Source organism: Rhinoderma darwinii, unplaced genomic scaffold, assembly GCF_050947455.1.
Source record: "Rhinoderma darwinii isolate aRhiDar2 unplaced genomic scaffold, aRhiDar2.hap1 Scaffold_514, whole genome shotgun sequence".
In the NCBI taxonomy this organism is placed as follows: Eukaryota; Metazoa; Chordata; class Amphibia; order Anura; family Rhinodermatidae; genus Rhinoderma; species Rhinoderma darwinii.
The window spans coordinates 32,729-54,174 of record NW_027464062.1 but is presented as its reverse complement, the minus strand read 5'-3'; the positions used below and the strand labels follow the sequence as shown (position 1 = coordinate 54,174).

General features: G+C 44.7%; 1 long non-coding RNA gene across 1 annotated transcript in view; it reads left to right on the top strand.

Annotated features, from left to right (window-relative positions):
- The first annotated feature begins 1,729 nt into the window (after positions 1-1,729).
- Positions 1,730-21,446, top strand: part of LOC142721108 (uncharacterized) — a 44,524-nt gene continuing 24,807 nt past the window's right edge. The window contains exon 1 of the long non-coding RNA XR_012873863.1: positions 1,730-1,811. This is a non-coding gene — a long non-coding RNA (uncharacterized LOC142721108). The remainder of the gene's footprint in view (positions 1,812-21,446) is intronic.

Genomic DNA, 21,446 nt, shown 5'->3' with positions numbered 1-21,446 from the left:
TTCATATATGATTTAGTTCCAGCCCAGTTATAGAAGTAGATTAACCAATCACATTAAAGGTCACGTCATAGTATATAAATATATTACTTGCATAAAGAAACTACGGAAGGATATCTATATGTGGCCTCAGGAAATGCTCTTGAGCCCCCTCCATTGGAATTAAAGTTCCAGCTTTGTTAATTTTGCACCTGGAATAATTGTTTTGGGGAAAGTGGCATAAAATAAGACTTTAGTCTCATTAAAAAATTAGGACCTTATTTTGAGGTCGTAAAAACTTCAACCTGTTATTCTTCAAAACTATTTATTCACTGAGACTTTCAAGGCCCAACATATGTCTTCACATACTTATTAACTCTTTATACTACAGATTTTTTTGCTGAATGATTAATAATGAAACAATAATCACTAATTACTCTGATAATACCAATGTATGGCTTTTGTCATATGTTAATCATATACATCGGGAAGCTTCAGTGACATAAATGTCCATATGGACAGTTATCACTGGAACTTCCTGCACAGGTCCGCAGGTAGTACCATCATCCTAGTCCATTTCTGCCCGCTGTCTGGCCTACCCGCACCAGAGGGAGTCAGGGGACTCCCCTCTCTTGTTTTCCCCAACCCCCTTACCACGGCCTTTGTATCCCACACCCACCCGGCAGCCTGACTATCCCCCCGACAAAGCAGTAGGAGTCCCCAGCTGCTTTTGGCTGATATGTTTTTCACATCGGAATCATTGTGAATTCCGCGGATAGCAAGGCTCTTATTGATGTCAATTGGAAATCGCCCCATTGTTCGGACACTGCATAATTTTCAGCGGAATAAGCCGCGGAAGCAACAAGCAGATTCTCTCCATTGAATGGGAATATTCTGCGTGTGGAAAATGTGGCTGTAAACTGCCAAACCGCAGCAGAAATCTGAGGGTCAGCCACACATTTCCGCAGCAGAAAATCGTAAGAATACACGTCAGATTTTTCCACTGAAGAAATTTGTTGTGTGAACGAGGACTTTTATCTCCCCTGGGTTAGCCCCAGTGGCGTAACTGTGACAGATACCCCAGGGAAGCTCCACTAAACTAGATTCCCGGAGGGAGATAAAAAGGAGCCATGGACAAGAATCATGAAGTGTTCTGCCCGGGAACATCGGCCCTGGGGTAACTCCTGACGTTACTGCCCATATATGGTGAGAGGGCATCGGGCTATTCGGATTATGTATCCCACTGTTCGCCTATGCCGTGGAATACGTTGCAACCTTCCGTCTGAGATGTACATCGGAAGTCCTCCTGACGCATACCTCCACCGGAAGGCAATAACGCAATGTGAGCCTATTCAGAAATACATCAGCAGCAGCACAAATTTCTTTGATAGTTTACTACCATATATCAGTCTGGAGTCCAGGCTGTTCAACTCAGAGAGCATTGCCTGGACTGGATACAATTGTATCCACAGCTGAGAGATCTTAAAACTGATGAAGAACTATAAATTATATTCAAAAGTTTTAAAACTTTTAATTTAGATGATGGTTAAACTGCATTTACCTAGAACTGGAAAACTCCTTTAAGATAACATTGTGAATATATGAAAAATGAAGCTATGCATAAACGTAGTAGGATACAACACATGACTCACTGCAATGATGGATCCGTTGAATATGCACTGTAGTACAGCATGCAATGTCATCACTTGTTTTGTTACTTTTCACAGCAAAAACCTGGCAGCAGTAAAGTAGCGAGTACAGCAAAGCAACCAAACCTGAAAGCTAACCGCAAGGAAACGGAAAAGCTCAATGCAGCCAAGGTTACAAAAAGCAAGGTAAGCAGTTGTGTTTTTTTAAGAAAAAATATTCATTATCATTTGGAATGTATACCCGGTAAAAGGAAGGGCAGGTCATCCTCTTACTGGAACCTCTGTTGCCCAACTATCTCTTCCAATCCCGGCTACCACTATGTCATATGACAGTAATGTGACTGCCTGATTCCTATAGAGTTTGCTGTGTGGAACGGAAGTCACTTATACAATGCATTCCTATGATGCTCACATTGGGCATCTCATAGGAATGCATAGTGAACGTGACTTCCAGCCCACACAGCACTGTAGGAATCGGCAGACACATTGCAGTCACGTGACATAACAGCGGCTGGGATCGGAAGAGATAGTTCGACAACAAAGCACCTGGTAAGAGGATAACCTGCCCTACCTTTGACCTGGTGTACTGGAGCCATGATAAAAAAAATAATCACAGGAGTATTCCTTTAAGGCACATACTAAAGAATTAAATCTCATTAAATGCTATTGTAGCAAACCCTGTGAGAATGTAAAGGATCTGCCAGGCACAGCTTCGGGGTTAACTCCCATAATTAATCAGTCAGCACCTGAATCTACATCCCTGAGACTGACTCCAGCTTCCACCACAAAGGCTGGCAGGCTTAGGAGTGGGAGAGCCTATCGCAACCTGGCCAGACTCAGCTAGCTCCCGCCCTCGGTCTATTTAAGCCTGCCCTTCCTGTCCCTCGGTGCTTGTGATTCTTTTCGTGTGGTTTCCTGGCCCAGCTACAGCTCCTTCTATTTTGATCCTGCTCCATACAGACCCTGGCTTACTGACTACTCTTCTGTTCTTCGTTTGGTACCTCGCACACTCCTGGCTTGACTCGGCTCGTTCACCACTCTGGTTGCTCACGGTGTTGCCGTGGGCACTGCCCCTTTCCCTTGCCTGTATTCCCTTGTATGTTTGTCGTGTTTGTCGTGCACTTACTGAGCGCAGGGGCCGCCGCCCAGTTGTACCCCGTCGCCTTGGGCGGGTCGTTGCAAGTAGGCAGGGACAGAGTGGCGGGTAGACTAGGGCTCACTTCTCCGTTTCCCTACCCCCCGTCATTACAGAGAAGTTTTAAGAAATATTAGGCATATGTGGGTTTAGCCTCAGGATGTAAACAATAATATGTTCATTTACTGAAAAGTTCAACATTAAAGGGAGTCTGTCACCGGAAATTTTTGGCATCAAACCAGCAGCACAGTAATATAGCGCAGTCTCACCTGAATCTAACTCTTTTTTCCTTTTTCAGCTGAGTTGCTCCGTTGCAGTGATAATCACTTTATTTCTTATATGCAAATGAGCTATTTAGAGCAACGAGGGCGTCACCGTTGCTCCAAACAGCTCTACCTTCTTTGCCCAGTCCGACCCTCCCTCCCTTCTTTGATTGACATGGCAAGGCAGTGTAAAAGCTGGGATCACGCCTGGCCCCGTATTCTCCTGAGCGCGCCCGGGCCTCTGCTTACGAATTGGCGCATGATTATGTCACACTACACCTGGGTACTATGCAGGTGAACTCCTCAAAGTCCCCATACATAAAAACATATCTGCCACCCAGGTCCATACACCTTATATTTGTTCTATTTTATATTTTTATATAACAAAATAAACATACCACAGGAGAAGGATGAGAATACTGAATAGAAGAAATGCAAAATACAGAGGAACTGATGAGCTTGTTAAATGTGTCTACTGAAGGCATACAATTGCCGGGAGATAGTACTGAATTAAATTAGATATTGCCATTCTCTTTAATCTGTCCCCAGCCCCTTTTATATTCCAAGAAAATATTCCTCTTCACTCCCGGTAGCAGTAAACAAAAAGAAAAAAAGAGAAAAAACAGAAACATGTTAACATAATATCTCCCCTCTACCCATGATTCCATCTTTATACCACCAAATATAGCCTTGTAGACCATCTAAAAAGCCTGTCAACCTCACACCTAAACCATGATATTATATTTACTGATGATTTTTTCAATATTCGGGACATTTTGTGGATTTTTCCTTTGGGTATCCTGTTGTCCGATTACTGGTTTTCAGCTTCCTACACCATAGCACTTTTTCTATTCTGTCAATTGCCATCAGTTTTTTAAAAGAAGGAGTGATAATTATTGTTTCATCTTACACAGTGCTTTTAACTCAAATGCCTTAAAGCAATTTAGCATCAGTCACCCTTGTATTCCACAATTTGTGTGTTTAGCATCTCATCAGCACTGGCCATTATGAAATAAACCACATTGCCCTTTTCATCTAGTTCTACTTGCACTGTTTCAAGAAATATCTGTGACACAGCTTTGTGAATTGTGGTTAATACCCTGTCACTTTTCGTGACCCATTGAGAGATGGATAGCTCTATGTGGCAATGATCAGACATACAAAACTGTAACACCCAGCGGTGTAATGAACAAGTCACTACTTTGCTTTCCTACGTTCCCATAATGCACGTAGAAAAAGTTGCAAAACCATGTTTATAATTCACGCAGCTTAACAATGGCATTTACACCAATTCCTATGTATATATATATATATATCTCCCATATTGTCTTTTTTCTGTTTTGTTGTAGTAGCGATTTTTGCAGTGACAACATGATCTGCCATCATATTGTTTGTCCCTTTTGTAGTAGCTGCTGTTTGTTTGAATGTCATAGACCATGCTGAAAAAGTGACAACCAAAATGGATATGAAAAAAAGAAACAAATGAAAAAAAAACCCAGTTATATTGCACTTGGTTATCTCTCCATTTTTTTTATTTACCAACATATGACCATTGTAAAGTTTCTGTTTTTTTCCACAAAATACATACATTACCTATACACAGGATAGAAGACAAGTGTGTGATCACTAAGAGCCCTACCCTGGGATCCCCATTGATCAATAGAATGGGGGACCTGAGTCCCCAATTCCTTCTCAACTTTCAATTTATTCGTGACCGCGACAAAGACATGGGGACTCGGGAACCACATTATGGTGATCAACGGGAATCCCAGTGGTGGAACTCCTAAAGATCGTACAATTAAAGGTGATAAATGTATTTGTTGAAAAACGCCTGTAAAATTTCTTTCTTTCTTTATAAATACAATATCTGCCGATAATCTTGCTGACAGTCTTGCTGGGCCATAGCAGTGGTTTAAAGAGGACCTGTCACCTGCCCAAAAAAACTGCAGTTGACATCTCAGTTAGATTGCAGGCGCCTCACAGATGCTTTTGAATTTTTTCTTCTACCCCCCACCGTTCCTGAGATGACGGGGCCGTTAATTCTGGCGTCCGATATGCAAATGAAGCCTTTGACTGTCAAGTGGGCGTTTACCTCTTATCAAGTGACAGGTGTTACCCACCCACTTGACAGTTAAAAGCCTTATTTGCATATCGGGCATCAAAACTAACGGCACCAATATTTCTCAGCAACGGTGGGGGCTAGAAAAAAAAAGTGGCAGAATCTGTGAGGTGCTTGCAATCTAACTGAGGTGTCAGCTGCATTTTTTTGGGCAGGTGACAGGTTCTCTTTAATTTTCTTGCATTCACCCTGCTCCTTCATCAGATCTATTCTTGCTCAAAAAGGGAAGGATTTTCATAATAGCAATGTCTGTGAACATTTCAGGAAATCTAAATCCCTAATATACAAGTGTAGCTGAACCAAATATGAACCTAAAGCAAAACTATTAAAAAATGCAAGTATTTCTAAACGGCAAAATAAAAAAAGAATATTTACCTTTATTTCCGGCCTCTGATAGTCCTCTTCCTCGCTGAAATCCTGGGCTCAGAAGTAATGGTAGTGCCCCATTAATGTGCGCTACCGATAGCAAAGAGGGCCCATAGCAAAGATCAAAATGGGCCCCATATTATGGTGCTGGGTTTTCCCTTGCTTGCGAACATTTCAGTTCCTCTAGAGAGGGGAGTTCTGCAGTTTCACAATCCAATAGCAAGGGGGTAGGTCAAACCAGAGCTGGGCCCTCTTTCTCCATGGAGGGAGAACCCCATAGCAGCGGTATAAGTTGCCTCTATTGTGTATACATCTTTGGTTAAAACCTCTTAAAACAATAAACTTGTAAAACACACAGAATGTAAATGTAAAAATAGCAAACACCAGGCTAAATATTAGTTTTATTAATATTTATTTATTATAGTGCCATCAACTTATGTAGCATAAAATTGGGGCAATACTTTGTAGCTAATACAAAAAGACAGTGTGGTACAGACAAACCTGACAGTGTTTACAGATTACGTTATTTAGGAATCCTGCCCATGAGAGCTTACAATCTATTAGGAGTATGGCATAGATACAAGCGGTCATGGAATGGAGTAGGCAGCTCTAGACATGTCAGGTAGAGGAAGTGTTGGAAAAACTCTGGGCCACCACCTAGGACTCTTTAGGCCGGGTCATACGCTTGTCAGAAGAGGTAGTTTTTCAGAGAGCGTCTGTAGAGTTGGACAATTTTGGATGGAATGAGGAATGGAATTCCAGAAGAGAGGGGAGGCACAAGAGAAGTATTTTATCCAAGAGGGTAAGGAGGTGATTAAAGGGGTAGAGAGGAAATAGTCATTGGCAGAGAGCGGAGATTAAATAATGAATAGCACGCTATCGCTTTATAGTATTCAATGTTTTAAGAGACTTTATGATAATAATTCTAAAACACATTTTACTCATTAATGCACATTGACCACAGCTACTAAAAAGATTGCTTGCTGTGCAAAAGTATAGACACCACAGCATCAGGCAGACACAACATCTTGTTTCAAAATTGGGGACTCCAAAAGAGGGAGTGTCACTTCAAAATTACATATAGTATTTCCAAGTTCAGACTTAAAGTATAACATGAGGAAAACCAAAGTGTTTGTATCGACCTGTGATTTAATAAACCATAAATGGTGTATATGCGGGACATTTCTTTTGGGTAACATAACTAGTGTAAGAGCTCCCGTTTTTTTGTCTTTACAGTGCATTAATTACAATGGCGCAAATTTTGTTTGTACACCTTATTTTTTATGTAATTTTTACCACCAAATAGAGAAGTGGTACAATCAAATTCATTAATGTAGTTTCTTGCAATTGATAGGAAAGAACACTAGATGGCACTAGTCGTGCAGATAATTGTTGCAGAATCCATCCAAGACCCAGTAATATAATACAATGCCATAATCAAATTAAAACATCCTCTCGTACTAATACTCTAGGCGATATTAACCACTTAGTATTTACAACTAGGGACTCTTGCTGTTCCTGACCACAACGATATCTTGTCAAAGTTTGACCAGTAACTGTTTTAACAGTTTTCCTGTAATGTTTGTACATTTTATACCGGAATTGTCCTCATTTGTATACAGATAAGTAGTAAATAATTAGAGAGTCTCACTGTCTCTTAGGGTATGTTCACACATGGCAGATTTGTTGCAGAAATATCTGTTCTATCTGCAGCATTTGCATGGATTTTTACAAACCTCATTTAGATGAATAGTAAAGTCACAGACGTTTCTGCAACAAATCTTCATGTGTGAACAATACATTACTCAACTATGTATCATAGCACACAAAAGGAAGTATTGCACAAAAACAAAGGAGAGAAATTATTAAGAGGTTTACTAAAGTGCTGCAAATTTTGTACACATTTTCTTAAAATTTTTCTTAGACTTTACACTTTTATGCCGCTCTCAGCTCTTTTCTTAAAAGTGGGTAAAGCTAAGTGGAAGGGGTTGTGGCCACCTTTACTATGATTTACACCAGAAACTGGCATAAATTATAGCCGATATCTATTGATTTCACTTTGTGGTGCACGGACAGCCGAAGCTGCGACACATTTATTAAGAGGTGTGCGACAGTCTTACTTATTTGGGCCAAAAGTCTAAAGTTTTTATCTTCCCTAAAATTCATGGATGTAGCTAAAGGCTCATGGGCCCCAGTGCAAAAGTTCTTCTTGGGGGGGGGGCCCCAACTTCTCTTCATGGCCAATGGCTCATTTTACATCATGTGGATGGCTGGGTGCATCTGTGTTGCCTACCTGGGGAAGAGATGGCACCATGATGCATTATGGGAAGAAGACATAGTTACATAGTTAGTACGGTTGAAAAAAGACACATGTCCATCAAGTTCAACCAAGGGATGGGAAAAGGAAAGGTAAAAATTTCTACACATAGGAGCTAATATTTTTTTATTCTAGGAAATGATCTAAGCCTTTTCTAAAGCCATCTACTGTCCCTGCTGTGACCAGCTCCTGCGGTAGACTATTCCATAGATTCACAGTTCTCACAGTGAAGAAGGCTTGTCGCCTCTGCAGGTTGAACCTTTTTTTTTCTCCAGATGGAGGGAGTGCACCCTTGTTTTTTGAGCGGGTTTTACAAGGAACAGGATTTCACCATATTTTTTGTATGTGCCATTAATATATTTATATAAGTTAATCATTTCCCCCCTTAGTCGTCTTTTTTCAAGGCTAAATGGGTTTAACTCTTTTAATCTTTCCTCATAACTTAGATTCTCCATGCCCCATATTAGTTTAGTTGCTCTTCTTTGTATTTTTTCCAACTCCAGGGCATCCTTTCTATGAACTGGAGCCCAGAACTGAACTGCATATTCTAGATGAGGCCTCACTAATGCTTTGTAAAGTGGTAATATTACATCCCTGTCCCACGATTCCATGCCTCTTTTAATACACGACAATATCTTGCTGGGCTTTGAAGCAGCTGATTGACATTACATGCTGTTATTTAATTTATGATCTACGAGTACACCCAGATCCTTCTCAACAAGTGACTCCCCCAGTAAAGCTCCCCCTGGGACATATGATGCATGCAGATTGTTGGTACCCAGAGGCATAATTTTACATTTATCTACATTAAACTTAATTTGTCAAGTGGATGCCCAAACACTTGGTGTGTTCAAATCAGCTTGCAATTTACGAGGCAGTGTGATGCTCTGGACAATGTTCTACTGAAAAACCTTGGGTCCTGGCATTCATATGAATGTGACACGTAAGACAAGTACACCCCTTCATGGCAGCGTTATTCCTTAATGGCAGTGCCTTCTTACAGCAGGATAATGCCCCCGCCACACTGCAAAAATTGTCCAGGAATGGTTTGAGGAAGATAACGAAGTCCTTTAAAACCGGGCAATTATGGCCGTAACAATGCGCGCCGATCAACGAGACAGCTTGTTGATCGGCGCTCGTTTGCTCCTTTCACAATGAACTATGATCAGTAATGTACATATGGGGACGAGCGCTCATTACTACGATCGCTTGTCCCCATACATTTCTATCATGTCGGCAGCACGTCTCCCTGTTTACACTGGGAGATGTGCTGCCGACTACGATAATATTTATTGCTGCAAAAATGATACGATCAGACGATGAAAAAGCGTTTGCTCATCGGCCGATCGCTACCCTGGTTATACAGGGTAATGATCGAGAATGAGCGTTCATATGAACGCTCATTTGCCCGATCTTTGACACATCTAAAAGGGCCTTAAGTGTTCAAGGTGTTGACTTGTCCCCACTGATCATAGAATGGGGGTCCCAAGCCCCTTGTTCCTTGTCACTGTGGATAGAATTTAAATAAAGCGATGCCTCAGTGGTCGAGCATGCGCCTTGCTGCTCCATTCACAGTCATTAGACAAGTACAACACTCAGCTATCTCCGTTGGCCCCATAGATATAGAGTGTAGTTACAGAACGCATGCTTGACCACTGTGGGCAGCGCTCTATTCAAACTATGGCCACAGTGACTTGGGACCCCTATTCTAGTGATCAGTGGGGGTCCCAACACATCACACTGCCAGGATGAGGGCAGTCAGTAAGAGGAAAGTAGTGCATTAGGTATTAATTTACAGTCTGTCTTGTTCCTAGTTCCTTACCATTAAACTGCAGGCCGCATGGGTCAGGACTACACCAAGCAGGCACTCTCCGCCATGGAAGGAAGAGGAGGTGGAGCAAGCAGTTTTTCTTCCTCTAGCTTGGCCCGCCTGCCTACGCTGTGGCCTACCAGGTGACATGCACAGCCACGAGCCCCACTCACGTCCTGCCCAGCAAGCGTCCCATAGCAGTGAGCCCACCCTCCTTCCTGCCAGACGGTGCTTTCAAAAGCACAGCCCCAGCGGCAGAGCTCAGCCCCCCCCCCCCCGCATAGCCCATCCCAAATACATCACTGATACCCAGCCCCCATCTGGGACAGGAGTTAAGAGATCCCGCCCACGTCCGTCCAAATTCCTCCTCCTGTTACCTCCGCCCCCCCTCGCCGGACTTCAGGTCGCTGGGTCTCAGAGACCCATCGATGCAACCACAGCATACACAGAGTGGCTGCATTCCACTGTGTGGTAAAGGGGGCCTGTCGGCCCCCCAGATTAAGGGGGCCGGTCGCAACCGAGACCGCTGCGACCCCTATAGCTTCGCCACTGCTAAAACTAAAAGAAAGAAATTTGAATTTTATTTTATCATCATAACTAGCAACCCTTGAGCAAACAACAGTCTAGATCAGTCATGCCCAAACTTTCTGAGGACGGGACCCAGTGGTGTAACAATAGGGGTCGCAGCGGTTGCAAGTGCGACTGGGCCCCCGAAGCCAGGGGGGCCCACGGCCCCCCGCACAACATCAATAAAAAGTTACTATAGTAACTGGGGCCTATGTAATAAACTACATGGGCCCATGTTACTACAGTAACTGACAGCACTTACCTTCCTTGTTCCGGAGCACAGTGGAGGTCCTGACGTCACAGCGATGTGCGCAGCGCATTACGTCACAACGCTATGCGATGCACACAACATCCTGACCCTGGATTGAGTCAGGAGCTCCGCTACGGTCGAAGGGGAGTGTAAGTTCAATGCCACTCTGCTGGAGCTGATGGGTCGGGGTCCGACTCTCGGGACCCCCGCCAATCAGCTGTTTTGAAGGGGGTGCAGCGCTCGTACAAGCGCTACTTCCCCCTTCATTCCGCTCACTTTCTCACACTGAATCACCGACATGGACGTGTCAGCAATTCATAGTGTGAGCAAGTAAGGAAAATGAAGGGGAATCAGTACTTGTACTAGTGTTGCACCCCCTTCAAAATAGGTGATTGGCGGGGGTCCCGAGAGTCAGAATCCTGAGGATAGGCCATCCATGTTTAGTGTCTGGACAACCCCTTTTAAGCCTACCGTGTGTTAGGCTTAGATACAGGGCCCCAGCAGACAGTAATCTTATACTTTATAAGATTACTGTCTGCTGGACCATGTATCTAAGCCTACCTTAGGCTAAGATACAGGGTCCAACAAACAGTATCACACATGCACTTGGGCCCTGTATCTAAACCTACCATATGTGTTAGGCTGTGTTCACATCAGCGTTGCCCTTCCGTTGAGGGGTTCGGTTGGAGGTTTCCCTCAACGGAACTGCAAACTGAAACCTCAGCTTCCATTTCCCTCGCCATTAATCTCCATGGTGACGGAAACGTTGCTAAATGTTCCCGTTTGTCACCGTTGTGACAGGGTCCCGTTGTTCTTGACGCAACCAATAGCGCAGTCGACTGCGCTATTGACTCCGTCAAAACAATGGAACAAATCAATGGTGAGTGAAACGGAAGCTGAGGTTTCAGTTTGCTTTCCGTCGAGGGGTTACCTGATGGAAACCTGTGACGGAAGGGCAGCTGTGATGTGAACAGGCCCTTACTAATATATTTTTCTTGTGTTTGTTTTTTTACAGGTCCGGTCGTTGAACTATGTCGGTTCGAGGACTACTTAAATGACGGTTTTTTTTTTATTATCAAAAAAATGGTTATTGAGGGCTGTGTGTTTTTTTTTATTTCAATAAACCAGTTTTTTCTATATCTTTGTATTTTTTTGAAACTTTATTACTACCGCCTTATTAATAGGTGCTGGCTGATTGACAGCGTCTATTACTGAGGCAAGGCTTAGTGTTAGCCAGTGCAGAGGCTACCAGCAGCCTAGCATTACCAGGGTGGGAAGGGCCACTGTTTTTGGGCTTTCCCAGCCTAATACCAGCCTGCGGCCACGCCAGTACCCTACCATCACTACAGATGGTTCGGTACTGGATCGTACCCGGCTCTTCCTGGTAGCGGTTGGTGCCGGGGTAATAATGGGGGTTAGTGTTAACCTCTTCATGTCTAACATTAAGCACCGCCTTAGTAATGGACGTTGTCAATCAGCCAACGGCCATTACTAAGGAGGTAGTAATAAAGTTAGAAAACTACAAGGACATAGAAAAAATATTTTATTGAAATAAAAATCCCACACAATCCTTGTTATCTATTTTATTGAGAATAAAAAAACGCTGTTATCGTAGTAGTCATCGAATCTGAAGTAGTCCAACAACCAAATCTGTAAAAAAAAACACAAATACAAGAAAAAAAATTAGTAACACGTAAAAAAGCAAAACAATTCTTATACTTACCTTTCCTGGGTCCAGCGCTGGAGCCGCAATGTCAGCGAGCTGGGCCCTATATCTAATCCTATCATGTGTGATACTGTCTGCTGAGTCACTATATCTAATCCTATAAGGTGTGATACTGTCTGCTCGGCCTTATATCTAATCCTATCATGTGTAATACTGACTGCTGAGCCACTGTATCTAATCCTATCATGTGGGATACTGTCTGCTGGGCCTTATATCTAATCCTATCATGTAATACTGACTGCTGAGCCACTGTATCTAATCCTATCATGTGTAATATTGTCTGCTGGGCCTTATATCTAATCCTATCGTGTGATACTGTCTGCTGAGCAACTGTATCTAATCATATCCATAGCTATAGGGTCGTAGGGCTATAGATGACTCCTATATACACAAATATATACACGCACACACATTTTTTTGTAGGGGGGTATATGTATTGGGGATATTTCCCCTGGCGTTTCAAGACCTTAGTGACGCCCCCGGCTGCTGGTGCTGCATTGTTGGGTCACTTAGGAGACCCAGCGATGCAGGTGAAAGCTGCGGGCCCTCGGCCATGAGAAGTTTAGGGGGGCCCAAGAAGAACCTTTGCATCGGGGCCAATGAGCCTTTAGCTACGCCCCTGATGGGACCCACTTTTGGCTGAGACTTTTGTTTGGGACCCCCACTAACGTACTTAGCCCCATTTCGTCTGACGTATGTCAACATCATTCGTAGTTAGATGCCAGTACTTAGCTCCATTCAAAAAATAACATTGAAAACAATGACAATTGTGCGGGGCCGAGGGATGGGGCGGGCTCAAGGTATCCTGCTGCTGTGCATCGCTGAGGCCTGACTATGACTGCTAATGGTGGGTCATGACTACTGATGGTGGGGCATAGCTGCCCCCACACAGTATAATGCCCCCTTAGTGCCCCCCAAACAGTAAAATGCCCCCTTAGTGCCCCCACACAGTATAATGCCCCTTAGTGCCCCCACACAGTATAATGCCCCTATAGTTGCCCCCTCACACAGTATAAAGCCCCCATGGCTGCCCACAAACTGTATTATGCCCCTATACCTGCCCTCCCCATAGTATAATGCCTCCCATAGCTGCACCCACACTGTATAATTCTTCCTTAGTGCCCCCACACAGTATAATGCCCCTATAGTTGCCCCACACAGTATAATGCCCCTATAGTTGCCCCCACACAGTACAAAGCCCTCATAGCTGCCCCCACACAGTATAATGCCGTTAAAGCTGCCCCCACACAGTATAATGCCCCATAGCTGCCCCCACAGTATAATACCGCTATAGCTTCCCCACACAGTATAATGCCCTATACCTGCCCCCACATAGGATAGTATAGGATAATGCTCCTATAGCTGCCCTCCCCACAGTATAATGCCCCCATAGCTGTCCCCACACAGTAAAATGCCCCAATATCTGCCCCCACAGTATAATGCCCATATAGTTGCCCCACACAGTATAATGCCCCTATATTTGCCCCCACACAGTAAAAAGCCCCAAAGCTGTCCCTGCACAGTAAAATGCCCTCATAGCTGCCCTCACACAGTATAATGCTCATATCAGTGGCGTAACTACCGCCGTAGCAGCCGTAGCGGCTGCTACGGGGCCCACGGCATGAGGGGGTCCGTGTCGCCCGCCGGCACGGGCCCCCACCATGGCCGGAGGCTCCGCTAGCTGCCGCTATGGCTGCTACAGAGCGACGCCACTTAACACTACGGCAGAGCAGGGAGGTATCTCCCCGCTCTGCCATTAAACAAAAGACATGTATCCCCTATCCACAGGATAGGGGATACATGTGTGATCGCTGGCATTGATAGGGAGAACGGGGGACTGAAAGTCCCCTGAAGTTCTCCATCACAAACCTTGGACTTCCGGGGTCTGTGTCGGCAGCTCCGTAGAAATGAATGGAGCGCCGGTCGCGCTTGTGCGCATGCGTGACCAGCGCTCCTTTCATTTTTATTGAGCTGCGCAGACGCCGGAAGTCAGAGGTTAGTCATGGAGAACTTCGGAGGAATTTCGGTCCCCCGTTCTCCCTATCGCTCCCAGCGATTACACATGTATCCCCTATCCTGTGGATAGGGGATACATGTCTTTTGTAGGACACACTGTAGGTCGGATGTTTTTGGGGGGTTGGGGCTGCATGGCGTTATCTACAGGGGGCTGTATAGTGTTACCTACAGGGGGGGGCTGTATAGTGTTACCTACAGGGGGGGGCTGTATGGCGTTGCCTACAGGGGGGGCTGTATGGCGTTCCCTACAGGGGGGGCTGTATGGCGTTACCTACAGGGGGAGCTGTATGGCGTTCTCTACAGGGGGCTGTATGGCGTTCTCTACAGTGGGGGCTGTATGGCATTCAGCCCCCACTGTAGAGAACGCCATACAGCCCCCTCTGTAGATATCAGGGGGATGTATGGCGTTATCTACAGTGGGGGGCTGTATGGCGTTATCTACAGGGGGATGTATGGCGCTATCTACAGGGGGGGCTGTATGGCGTTATCTACATGCGGCTGTATGGCGCTATCTACAGAGGGGGCTGTATGGCGTTACCTACAGGGGGGGCTGTATGGCGTTACCTACAGGGTGGGGCTGTAAAAAATGCACTATCTACAAGGGGGGGTTGTGTGACACCCAGGGGATGGGGGGCCCCAGTCAAAAGTTTGCTATGGGGCCCAGTCTTTCCTAGTTACGCCCCTGGCTCATATAGTTGCCCCCAAACAGTATAATGCCCCTATAGTTGCACCCACACAATATAATGCCCCTGTAGCTGCCCGCAAACAGTATAATGCCCATTTAGCTGCCTCACACATTGTAATGCACCTATAGCTGCCCCCGCATAGGTGCAGGGAGTTAAATGCATGGCTGAAGTCTTGGTGTAGAGGAGAAGGATTTGGGTTCCTAGAGCACTGGGCTGACTTTTCATTGGGGTACAAACTGTATTCTGCAGATGATTTGCACCTAAATGGAAGGGGGTCCGCTGTGCTGGGGGAGAGAATTCTAGCTGGGGTGGCGGAGTATTTAAACTAGGGCTGAGGAGGGAGGTCAATGTAGAAAAAAAAGGGGTAGCCAGGTTAGAGAGGGGTCAGACTATATTGGTGGGGGGAGAAACAGAATGTGGGGAGAGGACTAGACAACAAGATAAGGAGATCCTTTCGTTACAAAACATCAGTGTAAATAAAAAGGCCCGATTAATGTCAAATCACATTTCTGATAATAAAACTGAAAAACTGACAGGCAAGTTAAAGTGTATGTTCACAAATGCCAGAAGTCTAGCAAGCAAAATGGGGGAGCTGGAGGCCTTGATACTGGAAGAAAATATAGATATAGTTGGTGTTGCTGAAACATGGCTGGACTCTTCACATGACTGGGCTGTAAATCTACAGGGTTTTACACTTTTTCGGAAAGACAGGACAAATAGGAAAGGTGGTGGTGTATGTCTGTATGTGAGAAGTGATATGAAGGCGAGTGTGAAAGAGACAATAGTGGGTGAATACTGTGAGGAGATTGAAACCTTGTGGGTGGAACTAGAAAGGGAGGTAAACACTGAAAAAATTACTTTTGGTGTAATCTATAGACCCCCCAATATAACTGAGGAGATGGAAGGTCAGATATATAAACAGATGGAGCAGGCTGCACAGGCGGGTACTGTAGTGATAATGGGAGATTTTAATTTCCGGGATATTAATTGGTGTCATGGTTCAGCTTCAACTGCAAAGGGGAGACATTTCCTCAACCTGTTGCAGGAAAATTTTATGGGCCAGTTTGTGGAAGACCCGACTAGAGGTGAAGCTCTGTTGGATCTGGTCATTTCTAATAATGCAGATCTTGTTGGGAATGTCAATGTTCGTGAAAACCTCGGTAACAGTGATCACAATATAGTTACATTTTACCTATACTGTAAAAAACAAACGCAGGCTGGGAGGGCAAAAACATTTAATTTTAAGAAAGCCAATTTCCCCAGGATGAGGGCGGCAATTCAGGATATAGACTGGGAAGAACTAATGTCAAATAATGGAACAAATGATAAATGGGAGATTTTCAAATCAACTTTGGGTAATTATAGTGCAAAATTTATTCCTACAGGTAACAAGTATAAATGACTAAAATTAAACCCCACATGGCTTACACCTTCTGTAAAAAGGGCGATACATGACAAAAAAAGGGCATTTAAAAAATACAAATCTGAGGGTACAGCTGTAGCCTTTGTAAAATATAAAGAGCTTAATAAAATCTGTAAAAATGTAATAAAATTAGCAAAAATACAAAATGAAAGGCAGGTGGCCAAGAATAGTAAAACAAATCCTAAAAAATTCTTCAAGCATATAAATGCAAAAAAGCCCAGGTCTGAACATGTAGGACCCCTAGATAGTGGTAATGGGGAGTTGATCACAGGGGATCAAGAGAAGGCAGAGTTACTAAATGGGTTCTTTAGCTCTGTATATACAACAGAAGAAGGAGCAGCTGATGTAGCCGGTGCCAGTGCTGTTAATATATCAGTTGATATACTGAATTGGATGAATGTAGAGATGGTCCAAGCTATATTAAATAAAATAAATGTGCACAAGGCCCCGGGACCAGATGGGTTACACCCTAGAATTCTTAAAGAGCTTAGTTCAGTTATTTCTGTCCCCCTTTTCATAATATTCAGAGAATCTCTAGTGACTGGTATAGTGCCAAGGGACTGGCGCAGCGCAAATGTGGTGCCTATTTTCAAAAAGGGCTCTAGGTCTTCCCCGGGTAATTATAGACCAGTAAGCTTAACATCCATCGTGGGGAAAATGTTTGAGGGGCTATTGAGGGACTATATACAGGATTATGTGACAATAAATAGCATTATAAGTGACAGCCAGCACGGTTTTACTAAGGACAGAAGTTGTCAAACCAACCTGATCTGCTTTTATGAAGAAGTGAGCAGAAGCCTAGACAGAGGGGCCGCTGTGGATTTAGTGTTTTTGGACTTTGCAAAGGCATTTGACACTGTCCCCCATAGACGCCTAATGGGTAAATTAAGGACTATAGGTTTAGAAAATATAGTTTGTAATTGGATTGAGAATTGGCTCAAGGACCGTATCCAGAGAGTTGTGGTCAATGATTCCTACTCTGAATGGTCCCCGGTAATAAGTGGTGTACCCCAGGGTTCAGTGCTGGGACCACTATTATTCAACTTATTTATTAATGATATAGAGGAAGGGATTAATAGCACTATTTCTATTTTTGCAGATGACACCAAGCTATGTAATATAGTTCAGACTATGGAAGATGTTCATGAATTACAGGCAGATTTAAACAAACTAAGTGTTTGGGCGTCCACTTGGCAGATGAAGTTTAATGTAGATAAATGTAAAGTTATGCATCTGGGTACCAACAACCTGCATGCATCATATGTCCTAGGGGGAGCTACACTGGCGGATTCACTTGTTGAGAAGGATCTGGGTGTACTTGTAAATCATAAACTCAATAACAGCATACAGTGTCAATCAGCTGCTTCAAAGGCCAGCAGGATATTGTGGTGTATTAAAAGAGGCATGGACTCGCGGGACAGGGATGTAATATTACCACTTTACAAAGCATTAGTGAGGCCTCATCTAGAATATGCAGTCCAGTTCTGGGCTCCAGTTCATAGAAAGGATGCCCTGGAGTTGGAAAAAATACAAAGAAGAGCAACGAAGCTAATTAGGGGCATGGAGAATTTAAGTTATGAGGAAAGATTGAAAGAATTAAACCTATTTAGCCTTGAAAAAAGACGACTAAGGGGGGACATGATTAACTTATATAAATATATTAATGGCACATACAAAAAATATGGTGAAATCCTGTTCCTTGTAACACCCCCTCAAAAAACAAGGGGGCACTCCCTCCGTCTGGAGAAAAAAAGGTTCAACCTGCAGAGGCGACAAGCCTTCTTTACTGTGGGAACTGTGAATCTATGGAATAGTCTACCCCAGGAGCTGGTCACAGCAGGGACAGTAGATGGCTTTAAAAAAGGGTTAGATAATTTCCTAGAACAAAAAAATATTAGCTACTATGTGTAGAAATTTTTCCTTCCCTTTTCCCTTCCCTTGGTTGAACTTGATGGACATGTGTCTTTTTTCAGCCGTACTAACTATGTAATATGATAAGGGCCCTATATTTGCCCTCCCAACAGTATAATGCCTCCCATAGCTGCCCCCACACAGTATAATGCCCACCTTAGTGCCGCCACACAGTATAATGCCCTTATAGCTACCCCAACACAGTATAATGCCCAGGGGCGTAGCTAAAGGCTCATGGACCCCGATGCAAAGGTTCTTCTTGGTCCCCCCCCCCAAACTTCTCAGGGGCGATGGCCCGCAGCTTTCAGCTGCATCGCTGGGTCTCCTAAGTGATCCAACAATGCAGCACTAGCAGCCAGGGGCGTCACTAAGGACTTAAAACATCAGGGGGAATAGCCCCAATACATATGTGCCCCCCCCCAAAAAAAATAATAATTTGTGCGTGTATGAATATGTGCATATATATATATATATATATATATATATATATATGAGACAGCATATCTATAGCACTGCGACCCTAAAGTTATGGATAAGATTAGATACAATGGCTCAGGAGACAGTATCACACATGATAGGATTAGATATAGGACCCAGCAGACAGTATTCTTATGCAGTATAAGCTGGCGCCCTGTATCTAAGCCTAACACACGGTAGGCTTTAAAGGTTGTCCAGTCTCTAAACATTGATGGCCTATCTTCAGTATAGGCCATCAATAGCTGATGGGTCGGGGTCCCACTCCCGGGAGCCCCACCAATCAGCGGTCTTGTAGGGCGTGCAGAGCTCGTACGAGTGCTGCTACTGCTTCATTTCCCTCACTTGCTCACACTGTGAATGGCTGACACGTCCGTGTCGGCGATTCAGTGTGATAAAGTGACCGGAATGAAGGGGAAGTAGCGCTCGTACGAGCTGCTGCAACCCCTTCAAAACAGCTGATTAGCGGGGGTCCCGGGTGTCTGACCCCAACCCATCAGCAAGACACTAAAATTAAACTTACCTCCTCTTCGGCCGCAGGTCCTCACTCCATCAAGTGTCGGGATGCTGTGCGCAGCGCATAGCATCGTGACGTTATGCATAGCGCTGTGACGTCAGAACCTCTAATGCGCTCCAGGAAGAGGAGGGTAAGTTCTCTCAGTTACTATAGCAACAGGGGCCCGTGTAGTTTATTACATGGGCCCCGGTTACTTTAGTAACTATTCATTGATGTGGTGCGGGGGGCTGCAGGCCCCCCTGGCTTCTGGGCCCGGTCGCAATTGCAACCGCTGCGACCCCTATAGCTACGCCACTGATAATGCCCCTTTATCTGCCCCTACACAGTATAATGCCCCTATAGCTGCCCACACATAGGATGAAGCCCCTATAGCTGGCCCCCATAGTATAATGCCCCCATAGCTGTCCCACAGAGTATATACATACTCAAGTATGCCCGTTCCCACGACAGGTGGAGGAGAATCTGCTGCTTCTCCGGTCTGTGCAGTGTGTGGCCCAGCGCACACGGGCGCGATGACATCACTACATCATGCCTATGTGCGCCGAGCCTCTCACGGCATAGTGAATTCTGGAGCAAGGAGCCATTAGTTTCTTGCTCCAGCTTTGAATTCAACTGTATCTGCGTCCTGAGGACGCAGATACAGTTGAAACTGGGAAATCAGTCAGTAGCTCGCGACCCCCAGAGGTCTTCACATGACCCCCCAGGGGGGTCGCAAACCCATAGTTTGGGAAACAGTGGTCTAGACTGTAGCTGTAGATTCAAGGGTACAATGATGCATGACTTCTATAAAGTTATTTAACTATCACACCATTCAAGACCTAGTGGCGGCTCCAAGTTGCTGCTATGTGTCCTGCCTGCAAGTCATGATAGGAATGCCACTGACTGCAAGGGTGGTATTACATTGCGCCCATTGAAGTTAAAGTAACACAACGTCACACCACCCTGCTATGGACTCTGCAAATACCCTAATAGGATATTTAGACAGGTTTTTGTCCTGGCTGGACAACCTCCTATAATGGCCTAACCCAGGGCCGCCATCAGGAATTTCTGGGCCCCATACAGCCAAGGTGTCTGGGCCCGCCCCCTCCATTACAGAGGGTGGGCAACGGAAAGTGTGGTGCTCACGTTTGTACATTATACACATTAACTGATTTTGGGGCTGATGTCAATTTACAGTGAACGAAACCATGGAGCAGGCAGTGAGCGGTTAATGCCCTGGCTTTTGATCTATTCAGCCAAAACGTATCCGACTGTATGGCATACAATGGGATACGTCACCCGGGGAATGGCCCTGAGGAAACTCCTGAAGTCACGGTCCATGAATGGCAGTGACGTCTGGAGCTTTCCCAGGGCTGGGGCCTTCTACTTGCGCTCTGCCCAGGGACTATGGTGCTCTTCCTGATGTCCATATGCGTAAAGTGACGTCAGAAGCTTTGCAAAGCCTGAGTACACGGCCGGAGTGTCGGCAATGCCCTGACCAGGGATTCCGGCCCTGGAGAATCCCCTGACATTACTTGTGATGCTCTGTCTGGGGACTCCGGCATTGGGAAGCTCCTGACATCACTGTCCACATACTAATGTCAGGAGCGATATAAGTTTTTTTGTGGAATCTCTCAGGATGGAATAGCAAAATCTACTACACTATTCCATCCTTCAAATATAAGGTTTACCGATGTCTACCAGCCCGACGGAGGCCAAAAGGACATAATGAAGCCCTATGAATTATCATCTACGTTGTTTATAGTGTACGTTTGGAGATTTCCTGACGTACACGATAAACTTAGGGCAACAACACAATGTGAAGGGGCTTAAGGGAGAAGGAAGCGCTCGTGAGAATGTAAGGAGCACTAATGCTCCATTCTTACGTTGCCATTAAAGTTCAATGTGTTTTTCAACAGCAAAAATCTGAGGCTTACCCATTGAATTCTGACGCAGATGTTCCACAAGTGTGTAACAGATCCGCAAGAAAATAAGGCCCTGTTCACACAGAGGTTTTTGGCGCATTTTTTGCCGTGGAAACCACATCGGAAACTGCGGAAAAAAACGTCCAAAATCGCCTCCTATAGATTTCAATGGGAGGCGGAGGCGTTTTTTTCCAGGAAAAAAAGACTCGCAGGAAAGAAAAGCAACATGCCGTTTCTTCTGCCATTTCCCTCTCTGACCTCCCATTAACATTAATGGGAGGCAGAGAAAGCCTGAAGAAATTTCGAGGCAGATTTTTCTGCCTGCAAAAACTGTGTG